Source organism: Lissotriton helveticus, chromosome 3_2, assembly GCF_964261635.1.
Source record: "Lissotriton helveticus chromosome 3_2, aLisHel1.1, whole genome shotgun sequence".
Taxonomy (NCBI): Eukaryota; Metazoa; Chordata; class Amphibia; order Caudata; family Salamandridae; genus Lissotriton; species Lissotriton helveticus.
Window position 1 is genome coordinate 369929990 of NC_136062.1, and position 18134 is coordinate 369948123.

Below are 18134 nucleotides of genomic sequence, written 5' to 3' on the forward strand. Positions count from 1 at the left end.
GCACTCACTACTCTACACTCACTACTCTGCACTCACTACTCAGCACTCACTACTCTGCACTCACTACTCTGCACTCACTACTCACTACTCTGCACTCACTACTCACTACTCTGCACTCACAACTCACTACTCTTCACTCACTACTCTGCACTCACTACTCACTACTCTCCAGTCACTACTCACTACTCTGCATTCACTACTGTGCACTCACTACTCTATAATCACTACTCTGCACTCACTACTCACTACTCTGCACTCACTACTCACTACTCTGCGCTCACTACTCACTGCTCTGCACTCAACACTCACTACTCTGCACTCACTACTCACTACTCTGCATTCACTACTCACTACTCACTACTCTGCACTCACTACTCACTACTCTGCACTCACTACTCACTACTCTGCACTCACTACTCTGCACTCACTACTCACTATTCTGCACTCACTACTCACTACTCTGCACTCACTACTCACTACTCTGCACTCACTACTCGCTACTCTGCACTCACTACTCTGCACTCACTATTCACTACTCTGCACTCACTACTCACTACTCTGCACTTACTACTCTGCACTCACTACTCTGCACTCACTACTCTGCACTCAATTCTCTGCACTCACTACTCACTACTCTGCACTCACTACTCACTACTCTGCACTCACTACTCACTACTCTGCACTCACTACTCACTACTCACTACTCTGCACTCACTACTCTGCACTCACTACTCTGCACTCACTACTCTGCATTCACAACTCACTACTCTGCACTCACTACTCTACACTCACTACTCTGCACTCACTACTCAGCACTCACTACTCAGCACTCACTACTCTGCACTCACTACTCACTACTCTGCACTCACTACTCTGCACTCACTACTCTGCACTCACTACTCTGCACTCACTACTCACTACTCTGCACTCACTACTCACTACTCTGCACTCACTACTCACTACTCACTACTCGGCACTCACTACTCTGCACTCACTACTCTGCACTCACTACTCTGCACTCACAACTCACTACTCTGTACTCACTACTCACTACTCTGCGCTCACTACTCACTGCTCTGCACTCAACACTCACTACTCTGCACTCATTACTCACTACTCTGCACTCACTACTCTGCACTCACTACTCACTACACACTACTCTGCACTCACTACTCTGCACTCACTACTCACTACTCTGCACTCACTACTCACTACCACTACTCTGCACTCACTACTCACTATTCAGCACTCACTACTCACTACTCTGCACTCACTACTCTGCAATCACTACTCACTACTCTGCACTCACTACTCACTACTCTGCACTCACTACTCTGCACTCACTACTCTGCACTCACTACTCTGCACTCAATTCTCTGCACTCACTACTCACTACTCTGCACTCACTACTCACTACTCTGCACTCACTACTCACTACTCACTACTCTCCACTCACTACTCTGCACTCACTACTCTGCACTCACAACTCACTACTCTTCACTCACTACTCTGCACTCACTACTCACTACTCTCCAGTCACTACTCACTACTCTGCACTCACTACTCTGCACTCACTACTCTGCACTCACTGCTCACTACTCTGCACACGCTACTTTGCACTCACTACTCTGCACTCACTACTCACTACTCTGTACTCACTACTCTGCACTCACAACTCACTACTCTTCACTCACTACTCTGCACTCACTACTCACTACTCTCCAGTCACTACTCACTACTCTGCATTCACTACTGTGCACTCACTACTCTGCACTCACTACTCACTACTCTGCACTCACTACTTTGCATTCACTACTCTGCACTCACTACTCACTACTCTGCATTCCCTACTCTGCGCTCACTACTCTGCACTCACTACTCTGCACTCACTACTCTGCACTCACTACTCTGCACTCACTACTCAGCACTCATTACTCTGCACTCACTACTCACTACTCTGCACTCACTACTCTGCACTCACTACTCTGCACTCACTACTCACTACTCTGCACTCACTACTCACTACTCTGCACTCACTACTCACTACTCACTACTCTGCACTCACTACTCTGCACTCACTACTCTGCACTCACAATTCACTACTCTGCACTCACTACTCACTACTCTCCAGTCACTACTCACTACTCTGCACTCACTACTCTGCACTCACTACTCTGCACTCACTACTCTGCACTCACTACTCTGCACTCACTACTCTGCACTCACAACTCACTACTCTGTACTCACTACTCACTACTCACTACTCTGCACTCACTACTCTGCACTCACTACTCAGCACTCACTACTCTGCACTCACTACTCACTACTCTGCAATCAATACTCTGCACTCACTACTCTGCACTCACTACTCACTACTCTGCACTCACTACTCACTACTCTGCACTCACTACTCACTACTCACTACTCTGCACTCACTACTCTGCACTCACTACTCAGCACTCACTACTCTGCACTCACTACTCACTACTCTGCACTCACTACTCTGCACTCACTACTCAGCACTCACTACTATGCACTCACTACTCACTACTCTGCACTCACTACTCACTACTCTGCACTCACTACTCACTACTCACTACTCTGCACTCACTACTCATCACTCACTACTCTGCACTCACAACTCACTACTCTGTACTCACTACTCACTACTCACTACTCTGCACTCACTACTCACTACTCTGCACTTAACACTCACTACTCTGCACTCACTACTCACTACTCTGCACTCACTTCTCTATACTCACTACTCTGCACTCACTACTCACTACTCACTACTCTGCACTCACTACTCACTACTCTGCGCTCACTACTCACTGCTCTGCACTCAACACTCACTACTCTGCACTCACTACTCACTATTCTGCACTCACTACTCACTACTCACTACTCTGCACTCACTACTCACTACTCTGCACTCACTACTCACTACTCTGCACTCACTACTCTGCACTCACTACTCACTATTCTGCACTCACTACTCACTACTCTGCACTCACTACTCACTACTCTGCACTCACTACTCACTACTCTGCACTCACTACTCTGCACTCACTACTCACTACTCTGCACTCACTACTCACTACTCTGCACTTACTACTCTGCACTCACTACTCTGCACTCACTACTCTGCACTCAATTCTCTGCACTCACTACTCACTACTCTGCACTCACTACTCACTACTCTGCACTCACTACTCACTACTCTGCACTCACTACTCACTACTGTGCACTCACTACTCTGCACTCACTACTCTGCACTCACTACTCTGCACTCACAACTCACTACTCTACACTCACTACTCTACACTCACTACTCACTACTCTGCACTCACTACTCTGCACTCACTACTCACTATTCTGCACTCACTACTCACTATTCTGCACTCACAACTCACTACTCTGCACTCACTACTCACTACTCTGCACTCACTACTCTGCACTCACTACTCACTACTCTGCACTCACTACTCACTACTCTGCACTTACTACTCTGCACTCACTACTCTGCACTCACTACTCTGCACTCAATTCTCTGCACTCACTACTCACTACTCTGCACTCACTACTCACTACTCTGCACTCACTACTCACTACTCTGCACTCACTACTCTGCACTCACTACTCTGCACTCACTACTCTGCACTCACTACTCTGCACTCACAACTCACTACTCTGCACTCACTACTCTACACTCACTACTCTGCACTCACTACTCAGCACTCACTACTCAGCACTCACTACTCTGCACTCACTACTCACTACTCTGCACTCACTACTCTGCACTCACTGCTCTGCACTCACTACTCTGCACTCACTACTCTGCACTCACTACTCTGTACTCACTACTCACTACTCTGCAATCACTACTATACACTCACTACTCTGCACTCACTACTCACTACTCTGCACTTACTACTCTGCACTTACTACTCTGCATTCACTACTCACTACTCTGCACTCACTACTCTGCACTCACTACTCACTACTCTGCACTCACTACTCACTACTCTGCATTCACTACTCACTACTCTGCACTCACTTCTCACTACTCTGCACTCACTACTCACTATTCTGCACTCACTACTCACTACTCTGCACTCACTACTCTGCACTCACTACTCACTACTCTGCACACACTACTCACTACTCACTACTCTGCACTCACTACTCTGCACTCTACTCTGCACTCACTACTCACTACTCTGCACTCACTACTCTGCACTCAATTCTCTGCACTCACTACTCTGCACTCACTACTCACTACTCTGCACTCACTACTCACTACTCTGCACTCACTACTCTGCACTCACTACTCTGCACTCACTACTCTGCACTCACAACTCACTACTCTGTACTCACTACTCACTACCCTGCACTCACTACTCACTACTCTCCACTCACTACTCTGCACTCACTACTCTGCACTCACTACTCTGCACTCACTACTCACTACTCTGCACTCACTACTCTGCACTCACTACTCACTACTCTGCACTCACTACTCACTACTCTGCACTCACTACTCTGCACTCACTACTTTGCACTCACTACTCAGCACTCACTACTCAGCACTCACTACTCTGCACTCACTACTCACTATTCTGCACTCACTACTCACTACTCTGCACTCACTACTCACTACTCTGCACTCACTACTCTGCACTCACTACTCTGCACTCACAACTCACTACTCTGTACTCACAACTCACTACTCTGCGCTCACTACTCACTACTCTGCACTCACTACTCTGCACTCACTACTCACTACTCTGCACTCACTACTCTGCACTCACTACTCACTACTCTGTACTCACTACTCACTACTCACTACTCTGCACTCACTACTCTGCACTCACTACTCTGCACTCACTACTCTGCACTCACAACTCACTACTCTGTACTCACTACTCACTACTCACTACTCTGCACTCACTACTCACTACTCTGCACCCACTACTCTGCACTCACTACTCAGCACTCACTACTCTACACTCACTACTCACAACTCTGCACTCACTACTCTGCACTCACTACTCTGCACTCACTACTCACTACTCTGCACTCACTACTTACTACTCTGCACTCACTACTCACTACTCACTACTCTGCACTCACGACTCTGCACTCACTATTCTGCACTCACTACTCTGCACTCACAACTCACTACTCTGTACTCACTACTCACTACTCACTACTCTGCACTCACTACTCAGTACTCTGCACTTAACACTCACTACTCTGCACTCACTACTCACTACTCTGCACTCACTACTCTGCACTCACTACTCACTACTCTGCACTCACTACTCACTACTCTGCACTCACTACTCTGCACTCAATACTCACTATTCTGCACTCACTACTCACTACTCTGCACTCACTACTCACTACTCTGCACTCACTACTCTGCACTCACTACTCACTACTCTGCACTCACTACTCACTACTCTGCACTCACTACTCTGCACTCACTACTCTGCACTCACTACTCTGCACTCAATTCTCTGCACTCACTACTCACTACTCTGCACTCACTACTCACTACTCTGCACTCACTACTCACTACTCACTACTCTGCACTCACTACTCACTACTCACTACTCTGCACTCACTACTCTGCATTCACTACTCTGCACTCACTACTCTGCACGCACAACTCACTACTCTGTACTCACTACTCACTACTCACTACTCTGCACTCACTACTCTGCACTCACTACTCAGCACTCACTACTCTGCACTCACTACTCACTACTCTGCACTCACTACTCTGCACTCACTACTCTGCACTCACTACTCTGCACTCACTACTCACTACTCTGCACTCACTACTCACTACTCACTACTCTGCACTCACTACTCATCACTCACTACTCTGCACTCACAACTCACTACTCTGTACTCACTACTCACTACTCACTACTCTGCACTCACTACTCATTACTCTGCACTTAACACTCACTACTCTGCACTCACTACTCACTACTCTGCACTCACTACTCTATACTCACTACTCTGCACTCACTACTCACTACTCTGCACTCACTACTCACTACTCTGCGCTCACTACTCACTGCTCTGCACTCAACACTCACTACTCTGCACTCACTACTCACTACTCTGCATTCACTACTCACTACTCACTACTCTGCACTCACTACTCACTACTCTGCACTCACTACTCACTACTCTGCACTCACTACTCTGCACTCACTACTCACTATTCTGCACTCACTACTCACTACTCTGCACTCACTACTCACTACTCTGCACTCACTACTCACTACTCTGCACTCACTACTCTGCACTCACTATTCACTACTCTGCACTCACTACTCACTACTCTGCACTTACTACTCTGCACTCACTACTCTGCACTCACTACTCTGCACTCAATTCTCTGCACTCACTACTCACTACTCTGCACTCACTACTCACTACTCTGCACTCACTACTCACTACTCTGCACTCACTACTCACTACTCTGCACTCACTACTCACTACTCACTACTCTGCACTCACTACTCTGCACTCACTACTCTGCACTCACTACTCTGCATTCACAACTCACTACTCTGCACTCACTACTCTACACTCACTACTCTGCACTCACTACTCAGCACTCACTACTCAGCACTCACTACTCTGCACTCACTACTCACTACTCTGCACTCACTACTCTGCACTCACTACTCTGCACTCACTACTCTGCACTCACTACTCACTACTCTGCACTCACTACTCACTACTCACTACTCGGCACTCACTACTCTGCACTCACTACTCTGCACTCACTACTCTGCACTCACAACTCACTACTCTGTACTCACTACTCACTACTCTGCGCTCACTACTCACTGCTCTGCACTCAACACTCACTACTCTGCACTCATTACTCACTACTCTGCACTCACTACTCTGCACTCACTACTCACTACACACTACTCTGCACTCACTACTCTGCACTCACTACTCACTACTCTGCACTCACTACTCACTACCACTACTCTGCACTCACTACTCACTATTCTGCACTCACTACTCACTACTCTGCACTCACTACTCTGCAATCACTACTCACTACTCTGCACTCACTACTCACTACTCTGCACTCACTACTCTGCACTCACTACTCTGCACTCACTACTCTGCACTCAATTCTCTGCACTCACTACTCACTACTCTGCACTCACTACTCACTACTCTGCACTCACTACTCTTCACTCACTACTCTGCACTCACTACTCACTACTCTCCAGTCACTACTCACTACTCTGCACTCACTACTCTGCACTCACTACTCTGCACTCACTACTCTGCACTCAATTCTCTGCACTCACTACTCACTACTCTGCACTCACTACTCTGCACTCACAACTCACTACTCTTCACTCACTACTCTGCACTCACTACTCACTACTCTCCAGTCACTACTCACTACTCTGCACTCACTACTCTGCACTCACTACTCTGCACTCACTGCTCACTACTCTGCACTTGCTACTTTGCACTCACTACTCTGCACTCACTACTCACTACTCTGCACTCACTACTCTGCACTCACAACTCACTACTCTTCACTCACTACTCTGCACTCACTACTCACTACTCTCCAGTCACTACTCACTACTCTGCATTCACTACTCTGCACTCACTACTCTGCACTCACTACTCACTACTCTGCACTCACTACTTTGCATTCACTACTCTGCACTCACTACTCACTACTCTGCACTCACTACTCTGCGCTCACTACTCTGCACTCACTACTCTGCACTCACTACTCTGCACTCACTACTCTGCACTCACTACTCAGCACTCACTACTCTGCACTCACTACTCACTACTCTGCACTCACTACTCTGCACTCACTACTCTGCACTCACTACTCACTACTCTGCACTCACTACTCACTACTCTGCACTCACTACTCACTACTCACTACTCTGCACTCACTACTCTGCACTCACTACTCTGCACTCACAATTCCCTACTCTGCACTCACTACTCACTACTCTCCAGTCACTACTCACTACTCTGCACTCACTACTCTGCACTCACTACTCTGCACTCACTACTCAGCACTCACTACTCTGCACTCACTACTCACTACTCTGCACTCACTACTCTGCACTCACTACTCTGCACTCACTACTCTGCACTCACTACTCTGTACTCACTACTCACTACTCTGCAATCACTACTATACACTCACTACTCTGCACTCACTACTCACTACTCTGCACTTACTACTCTGCACTTACTACTCTGCACTCACTACTCACTACTCTGCACTCACTACTCACTACTCACTACTCTGCACTCACTACTCTGCACTCACAACTCACTACTCTTCACTCACTACTCTGCACTCACTACTCACTACTCTCCAGTCACTACTCACTACTCTGCACTCACTACTCTGCACTCACTACTCTGCACTCACTGCTCACTACTCTGCACTTGCTACTTTGCACTCACTACTCTGCACTCACTACTCACTACTCTGCACTCACTACTCTGCACTCACAACTCACTACTCTTCACTCACTACTCTGCACTCACTACTCACTACTCTCCAGTCACTACTCACTACTCTGCATTCACTACTCTGCACTCACTACTCTGCACTCACTACTCACTACTCTGCACTCACTACTTTGCATTCACTACTCTGCACTCACTACTCACTACTCTGCACTCACTACTCTGCGCTCACTACTCTGCACTCACTACTCTGCACTCACTACTCTGCACTCACTACTCTGCACTCACTACTCAGCACTCACTACTCTGCACTCACTACTCACTACTCTGCACTCACTACTCTGCACTCACTATTCTGCACTCACTACTCACTACTCTGCACTCACTACTCACTACTCTGCACTCACTACTCACTACTCACTACTCTGCACTCACTACTCTGCACTCACTACTCTGCACTCACAATTCCCTACTCTGCACTCACTACTCACTACTCTCCAGTCACTACTCACTACTCTGCACTCACTACTCTGCACTCACTACTCTGCACTCACTACTCAGCACTCACTACTCTGCACTCACTACTCACTACTCTGCACTCACTACTCTGCACTCACTACTCTGCACTCACTACTCTGCACTCACTACTCTGTACTCACTACTCACTACTCTGCAATCACTACTATACACTCACTACTCTGCACTCACTACTCACTACTCTGCACTTACTACTCTGCACTTACTACTCTGCACTCACTACTCACTACTCTGCACTCACTACTCACTACTCAATACTCTGCACTCACTACTCACTAATCTGCACTCACTACTCTGCATTCACTACTCACTACTCTGCACTCACTACTCACTACTCTGCACTCACTACTCTGCACTCACTACTCTGCACTCACTACTCTGCACTCAATTCTCTGCACTCACTACTCACTACTCTGCACTCACAACTCACTACTCTGTACTCACTACTCACTACTCTGCACTCACTACTCACTACTCTGCACTCAACACTCACTACTCTGCACTCACTACTCACTACTCTGCACTCACTACTCTGCACTCACTACTCTGCACTCACTACTCACTACTCACTACTCTGCACTCACTACTCACTACTCTGCACTCACTACTAACTACTCTGCACTCACTACTCTGCACTCACTACTCACTATTCTGCACTCACTACTCACTACTCTGCACTCACTACTCACTACTCTGCACTCACTACTCACTACTCTGCACTCACTACTCACTACTCACTACTCTGCACTCACTACTCTGCACTCACTACTCTGCACTCACAACTCACTACTCTTCACTCACTACTCTGCACTCACTACTCACTACTCTCCAGTCACTACTCACTACTCTGCACTCACTACTCTGCACTCACTACTCTGCACTCACTGCTCACTACTCTGCACACGCTACTTTGCACTCACTACTCTGCACTCACTACTCACTACTCTGCACTCACTACTCTGCACTCACAACTCACTACTCTTCACTCACTACTCTGCACTCACTACTCACTACTCTCCAGTCACTACTCACTACTCTGCATTCACTACTGTGCACTCACTACTCTGCACTCACTACTCACTACTCTGCACTCACTACTTTGCATTCACTACTCTGCACTCACTACTCACTACTCTGCATTCACTACTCTGTGCTCACTACTCTGCACTCACTACTCTGCACTCACTACTCTGCACTCACTACTCTGCACTCACTACTCAGCACTCATTACTCTGCACTCACTACTCACTACTCTGCACTCACTACTCTGCACTCACTACTCTGCACTCACTACTCACTACTCTGCACTCACTACTCACTACTCTGCACTCACTACTCACTACTCACTACTCTGCACTCACTACTCTGCACTCACTACTCTGCACTCACAATTCACTACTCTGCACTCACTACTCACTACTCTCCAGTCACTACTCACTACTCTGCACTCACTACTCTGCACTCACTACTCTGCACTCACTACTCTGCACTCACTACTCTGCACTCACTACTCTGCACTCACAACTCACTACTCTGTACTCACTACTCACTACTCACTACTCTGCACTCACTACTCTGCACTCACTACTCAGCACTCACTACTCTGCACTCACTACTCACTACTCTGCAATCACTACTCTGCACTCACTACTCTGCACTCACTACTCACTACTCTGCACTCACTACTCACTACTCTGCACTCACTACTCACTACTCACTACTCTGCACTCACTACTCTGCACTCACTACTCTGCACTCACTACTCTGCACTCACAACTCACTACTCTGTACTCACTACTCACTACTCTGCACTCACTACTCTGCACTCACTACTCTGCACTCACTACTCACTACTCTGCACTCACTACTTACTACTCTGCACTCACTACTCACTACTCACTACTCTGCACTCACGACTCTGCACTCACTATTCTGCACTCACTACTCTGCACTCACAACTCACTACTCTGTACTCACTACTCACTACTCACTACTCTGCACTCACTACTCAGTACTCTGCACTTAACACTCACTACTCTGCACTCACTACTCACTACTCTGCACTCACTACTCTGCACTCACTACTCACTACTCTGCACTCACTACTCACTACTCTGCACTCACTACTCTGCACTCAATACTCACTATTCTGCACTCACTACTCACTACTCTGCACTCACTACTCACTACTCTGCACTCACTACTCTGCACTCACTACTCACTACTCTGCACTCACTACTCACTACTCTGCACTCACTACTCTGCACTCACTACTCTGCACTCACTACTCTGCACTCAATTCTCTGCACTCACTACTCACTACTCTGCACTCACTACTCACTACTCTGCACTCACTACTCACTACTCACTACTCTGCACTCACTACTCACTACTCACTACTCTGCACTCACTACTCTGCACTCACTACTCTGCACTCACTACTCTGCACGCACAACTCACTACTCTGTACTCACTACTCACTACTCACTACTCTGCACTCACTACTCTGCACTCACTACTCAGCACTCACTACTCTGCACTCACTACTCACTACTCTGCACTCACTACTCTGCACTCACTACTCTGCACTCACTACTCTGCACTCACTACTCACTACTCTGCACTCACTACTCACTACTCACTACTCTGCACTCACTACTCATCACTCACTACTCTGCACTCACAACTCACTACTCTGTACTCACTACTCACTACTCACTACTCTGCACTCACTACTCATTACTCTGCACTTAACACTCACTACTCTGCACTCACTACTCACTACTCTGCACTCACTACTCTATACTCACTACTCTGCACTCACTACTCACTACTCTGCACTCACTACTCACTACTCTGCGCTCACTACTCACTGCTCTGCACTCAACACTCACTACTCTGCACTCACTACTCACTACTCTGCATTCACTACTCACTACTCACTACTCTGCACTCACTACTCACTACTCTGCACTCACTACTCACTACTCTGCACTCACTACTCTGCACTCACTACTCACTATTCTGCACTCACTACTCTGCACTCACTACTCACTACTCTGCACTCACTACTCACTACTCTGCACTCACTACTCTGCACTCACTATTCACTACTCTGCACTCACTACTCACTACTCTGCACTTACTACTCTGCACTCACTACTCTGCACTCACTACTCTGCACTCAATTCTCTGCACTCACTACTCACTACTCTGCACTCACTACTCACTACTCTGCACTCACTACTCACTACTCTGCACTCACTACTCACTACTCACTACTCTGCACTCACTACTCTGCACTCACTACTCTGCATTCACAACTCACTACTCTGCACTCACTACTCTACACTCACTACTCTGCACTCACTACTCAGCACTCACTACTCAGCACTCACTACTCAGCACTCACTACTCTGCACTCACTACTCACTACTCTGCACTCACTACTCTGCACTCACTACTCTGCACTCACTACTCTGCACTCACTACTCACTACTCTGCACTCACTACTCACTACTCACTACTCGGCACTCACTACTCTGCACTCACTACTCTGCACTCACTACTCTGCACTCACAACTCACTACTCTGTACTCACTACTCACTACTCTGCGCTCACTACTCACTGCTCTGCACTCAACACTCACTACTCTGCACTCATTACTCACTACTCTGCACTCACTACTCTGCACTCACTACTCACTACACACTACTCTGCACTCACTACTCTGCACTCACTACTCACTACTCTGCACTCACTACTCACTACCACTACTCTGCACTCACTACTCACTATTCTGCACTCACTACTCACTACTCTGCACTCACTACTCTGCAATCACTACTCACTACTCTGCACTCACTACTCACTACTCTGCACTCACTACTCTGCACTCACTACTCTGCACTCACTACTCTGCACTCAATTCTCTGCACTCACTACTCACTACTCTGCACTCACTACTCACTACTCTGCACTCACTACTCACTACTCACTACTCTGCACTCACTACTCTGCACTCACAACTCACTACTCTTCACTCACTACTCTGCACTCACTACTCACTACTCTCCAGTCACTACTCACTACTCTGCACTCACTACTCTGCACTCACTACTCTGCACTCACTGCTCACTACTCTGCACTTGCTACTTTGCACTCACTACTCTGCACTCACTACTCACTACTCTGCACTCACTACTCTGCACTCACAACTCACTACTCTTCACTCACTACTCTGCACTCACTACTCACTACTCTCCAGTCACTACTCACTACTCTGCATTCACTACTCTGCACTCACTACTCTGCACTCACTACTCACTACTCTGCACTCACTACTTTGCATTCACTACTCTGCACTCACTACTCACTACTCTGCACTCACTACTCTGCGCTCACTACTCTGCACTCACTACTCTGCACTCACTACTCTGCACTCACTACTCTGCACTCACTACTCAGCACTCACTACTCTGCACTCACTACTCACTACTCTGCACTCACTACTCTGCACTCACTACTCTGCACTCACTACTCACTACTCTGCACTCACTACTCACTACTCTGCACTCACTACTCACTACTCACTACTCTGCACTCACTACTCTGCACTCACTACTCTGCACTCACAATTCCCTACTCTGCACTCACTACTCACTACTCTCCAGTCACTACTCACTACTCTGCACTCACTACTCTGCACTCACTACTCTGCACTCACTACTCAGCACTCACTACTCTGCACTCACTACTCACTACTCTGCACTCACTACTCTGCACTCACTACTCTGCACTCACTACTCTGCACTCACTACTCTGTACTCACTACTCACTACTCTGCAATCACTACTATACACTCACTACTCTGCACTCACTACTCACTACTCTGCACTTACTACTCTGCACTTACTACTCTGCACTCACTACTCACTACTCTGCACTCACTACTCACTACTCAATACTCTGCACTCACTACTCACTAATCTGCACTCACTACTCTGCATTCACTACTCACTACTCTGCACTCACTACTCACTACTCTGCACTCACTACTCTGCACTCACTACTCTGCACTCACTACTCTGCACTCAATTCTCTGCACTCACTACTCACTACTCTGCACTCACAACTCACTACTCTGTACTCACTACTCACTACTCTGCACTCACTACTCACTACTCTGCACTCAACACTCACTACTCTGCACTCACTACTCACTACTCTGCACTCACTACTCTGCACTCACTACTCTGCACTCACTACTCACTACTCACTACTCTGCACTCACTACTCACTACTCTGCACTCACTACTAACTACTCTGCACTCACTACTCTGCACTCACTACTCACTATTCTGCACTCACTACTCACTACTCTGCACTCACTACTCACTACTCTGCACTCACTACTCACTACTCTGCACTCACTACTCACTACTCACTACTCGGCACTCACTACTCTGCACTCACTACTCTGCACTCACTACTCTGCACTCACAACTCACTACTCTGTACTCACTACTCACTACTCTGCGCTCACTACTCACTGCTCTGCACTCAACACTCACTACTCTGCACTCATTACTCACTACTCTGCACTCACTACTCTGCACTCACTACTCACTACACACTACTCTGCACTCACTACTCACTACTCTGCACTCACTACTCACTACCACTACTCTGCACTCACTACTCACTATTCTGCACTCACTACTCACTACTCTGCACTCACTACTCTGCAATCACTACTCACTACTCTGCACTCACTACTCACTACTCTGCACTCACTACTCTACACTCACTACTCTGCACTCACTACTCAGCACTCACTACTCAGCACTCACTACTCTGCACTCACTACTCACTACTCTGCACTCACTACTCTGCACTCACTACTCTGCACTCACTACTCTGCACTCACTACTCACTACTCTGCACTCACTACTCACTACTCACTGCTCGGCACTCACTACTCTGCACTCACTACTCTGCACTCACTACTCTGCACTCACAACTCACTACTCTGTACTCACTACTCACTACTCTGCGCTCACTACTCACTGCTCTGCACTCAACACTCACTACTCTGCACTCATTACTCACTACTCTGCACTCACTACTCTGCACTCACTACTCACTACACACTACTCTGCACTCACTACTCTGCACTCACTACTCACTACTCTGCACTCACTACTCACTACCACTACTCTGCACTCACTACTCACTATTCTGCACTCACTACTCACTACTCTGCACTCACTACTCTGCACTCACTACTCTGCACTCACTACTCTGCATTCACAACTCACTACTCTGCACTCACTACTCTACACTCACTACTCTGCACTCACTACTCTGCACTCACTACTCTGCACTCACAACTCACTACTCTGTACTCACTACTCACTACTCTGCGCTCACTACTCACTGCTCTGCACTCAACACTCACTACTCTGCACTCATTACTCACTACTCTGCACTCACTACTCTGCACTCACTACTCACTACACACTACTCTGCACTCACTACTCTGCACTCACTACTCACTACTCTGCACTCACTACTCACTACCACTACTCTGCACTCACTACTCACTATTCTGCACTCACTACTCACTACTCTGCACTCACTACTCTGCAATCACTACTCACTACTCTGCACTCACTACTCACTACTCTGCACTCACTACTCTGCACTCACTACTCTGCACTCACTACTCTGCACTCAATTCTCTGCACTCACTACTCACTACTCTGCACTCACTACTCACTACTCTGCACTCACTACTCACTACTCACTACTCTGCACTCACTACTCTGCACTCACAACTCACTACTCTTCACTCACTACTCTGCACTCACTACTCACTACTCTCCAGTCACTACTCACTACTCTGCACTCACTACTCTGCACTCACTACTCTGCACTCACTGCTCACTACTCTGCACTTGCTACTTTGCACTCACTACTCTGCACTCACTACTCACTACTCTGCACTCACTACTCTGCACTCACAACTCACTACTCTTCACTCACTACTCTGCACTCACTACTCACTACTCTCCAGTCACTACTCACTACTCTGCATTCACTACTCTGCACTCACTACTCTGCACTCACTACTCACTACTCTGCACTCACTACTTTGCATTCACTACTCTGCACTCACTACTCACTACTCTGCACTCACTACTCTGCGCTCACTACTCACTACTCTGCACTCACTACTCACTGCTCTGCACTCAACACTCACTACTCTGCACTCATTACTCACTACTCTGCACTCACTACTCTGTACTCACTACTCACTACTCTGCGCTCACTACTCACTGCTCTGCACTCAACACTCACTACTCTGCACTCATTACTCACTACTCTGCACTCACTACTCTGCACTCACTACTCACTACACACTACTCTGCACTCACTACTCTGCACTCACTACTCACTACTCTGCACTCACTACTCACTACCACTACTCTGCACTCACTACTCACTATTCTGCACTCACTACTCACTACTCTGCACTCACTACTCTGCAATCACTACTCACTACTCTGCACTCACTACTCACTACTCTGCACTCACTACTCTGCACTCACTACTCTGCACTCACTACTCTGCACTCAATTCTCTGCACTCACTACTCACTACTCTGCACTCACTACTCACTGCTCTGCACTCACTACTCACTACTCACTACTCTGCACTCACTACTCTGCACTCACAACTCACTACTCTTCACTCACTACTCTGCACTCACTACTCACTACTCTCCAGTCACTACTCACTACTCTGCACTCACTACTCTGCACTCACTACTCTGCACTCACTGCTCACTACTCTGCACTTGCTACTTTGCACTCACTACTCTGCACTCACTACTCACTACTCTGCACTCACTACTCTGCACTCACAACTCACTACTCTTCACTCACTACTCTGCACTCACTACTCACTACTCTCCAGTCACTACTCACTACTCTGCATTCACTACTCTGCACTCACTACTCTGCTCTCACTACTCACTACTCTGCACTCACTACTTTGCATTCACTACTCTGCACTCACTACTCACTACTCTGCACTCACTACTCTGCGCTCACTACTCTGCACTCACTACTCTGCACTCACTACTCTGCACTCACTCCTCTGCACTCACTACTCAGCACTCACTACTCTGCACTCACTACTCACTACTCTGCACTCACTACTCTGCACTCACTACTCTGCACTCACTACTCACTACTCTGCACTCACTACTCACTACTCTGCACTCACTACTCACTACTCACTACTCTGCACTCACTACTCTGCACTCACTACTCTGCACTCACAATTCCCTACTCTGCACTCACTACTCACTACTCTCCAGTCACTACTCACTACTCTGCACTCACTACTCTGCACTCACTACTCTGCACTCACTACTCAGCACTCACTACTCTGCACTCACTACTCACTACTCTGCACTCACTACTCTGCACTCACTACTCTGCACTCACTACTCTGCACTCACTACTCTGTACTCACTACTCACTACTCTGCAATCACTACTATACACTCACTACTCTGCACTCACTACTCACTACTCTGCACTTACTACTCTGCACTTACTACTCTGCACTCACTACTCACTACTCTGCACTCACTACTCACTACTCAATACTCTGCACTCACTACTCACTAATCTGCACTCACTACTCTGCATTCACTACTCACTACTCTGCACTCACTACTCACTACTCTGCACTCACTACTCTGCACTCACTACTCTGCACTCACTACTCTGCACTCAATTCTCTGCACTCACTACTCACTACTCTGCACTCACAACTCACTACTCTGTACTCACTACTCACTACTCTGCACTCACTACTCACTACTCTGCACTCGACACTCACTACTCTGCACTCACTACTCACTACTCTGCACTCACTACTCTGCACTCACTACTCTGCACTCACTACTCACTACTCACTACTCTGCACTCACTACTCACTACTCTGCACTCACTACTAACTACTCTGCACTCACTACTCTGCACTCACTACTCACTATTCTGCACTCACTACTC